Genomic DNA, 1,750 nt, shown 5'->3' on the forward strand with positions numbered 1-1,750 from the left:
GGGTCACTGAGCATCAATTGACTGATCAGGCCCGGCCATTTCTGGACATATGTCCATCCAACTGGACACCACCTGCACAGACATTCCACCTGGTAACACATCTGGCACAGCTGCCTCCCTTGATCTGGTGTCCCCCCACCACCACCACATGGGGCTTCTGCTTCCAGAGGGCAGCACGGGGGAATTCTGGGAGTTGTAGCGCCACCATCTGGAGGGCCAGGGGTTGGGGAAGGTGTCTCCAAACCGCCCATGTTGCTGGCCCTCTAATCTTCGGTGAAAACAGCTTGAATCTCAGGCGACAGGCTAATTAGATGAACCCTGGCTTGTTAAATAAGCCACCGTTGTCCACCCGCAATCTTAAACCATCAGTCGTGGTTTATCATCATCACCTGAAATATAGCCGTTGGGTTAGCACCCAACCAGTGAAGTTCAAGTAGACAAGCAATGCCGGAACACGAGCTCTGAGTAGGCCAAGAATACAGAATAAGAGAGTTCAAAGGGTCCTTTGAGGTCTTCTAGTCCAACCCCCTGCTCAACTGGTATAGGGTTACCTGCCTGAGCAGAGGGTTGGACTTGATGACCTCCGAGGTCCCTTCCAACTTTATTATTATTCCTAGCTGTACCCGGCCACGCATTGCTGCGGCTCAGACAGGTTAAATGTTTTTACTTGTCACAGGTGTGACATCTATATAATCGTAGGTATATAAAAATAGTAGGTATAAAATGCAACGTTGTGTCAAAATTTCAAAGCAATCGGTGAAGAACTTTTGGAGATTTAAGATTTTGAACATTATTATTATTATTATTAATATTAATATTATTAATATTATTAATATTATTATTAGTAGTAGTAGTATTACTCCCTACATCATTCCAGATAAACAGTTGTCCGATCTCTTCTTGAAAACCTCCAGTGATGGAGCACCCACAACTTCTGGTGGCAAGCTGTTCCACTGGTTAATTGTCCTCGCTGTCAGGAAATTTCTCCTTAATTCCAAGTTGCTTCTCTCTTTGGTCAGTTTCTAACCATTGTTTCTTGTCCTTCCCTCTGGTGCCTTGGATAATAATTTGACCCCCTCCTCTTCTTTGTGGCAGCCCCTCAAATACTGGAAGACTGTTATCATGTCGTCGTCCCCCCCCAATCCTTCTTTTCTCTAGACTGGACGTTTCCAATTCCTGCCATCGTTCTTTATATATTTCACTCTCTAGGCTTTTAATCGTCTTAGTTGCTTTTCTTTGCACTTTTCCCAAAGTCTCAACGTCTTTTTTGTGATGCAGCGACCAAAACTGGATGCTGTATTCCAGGTGTGGCCTTACTAAGGATTTATAAAGAGGCACTAATACTTCACCTGATTTTGATATTCTGTGCCTCTGTTTGTTTGCTTCTTTCTTCTCCTTCCTCCTGTTTCTTCCTTCTTCTTTTCCTTCTTCCTTCTTCTGCTTCTTCCTTCTCCTCCTCCTCCTCCTCTTTCTTCCTCTTCCTCCTCCTAATTGTCATAATAATAACAACAACAACAACAATAATAATAAAGTTGGAAGGGACCTCGGAGGTCATCTAGTCCGACCCCCTGCTCAGGCAGGAAACCCTACACCATTTCAGACAAGTGGCTGTCCAGTCTCTTCTTCAAAACTTCCAGTGTTGGAGGGAGAGAGGAAGGGAGGGAGAAAAAAAAAAAAAAACAGAATAACAGACTCGGAAGGGACCTTGGAGGTCATCTAGTCCGACCCCCTGCTCAGGTAGGAAACCCTA

The sequence above is a fragment of the Protobothrops mucrosquamatus genome, unplaced genomic scaffold, assembly GCF_001527695.2.
Source record: "Protobothrops mucrosquamatus isolate PMUCROS unplaced genomic scaffold, P.Mucros_1.0 scaffold9744, whole genome shotgun sequence".
NCBI lineage: Eukaryota > Metazoa > Chordata > Lepidosauria > Squamata > Viperidae > Protobothrops > Protobothrops mucrosquamatus.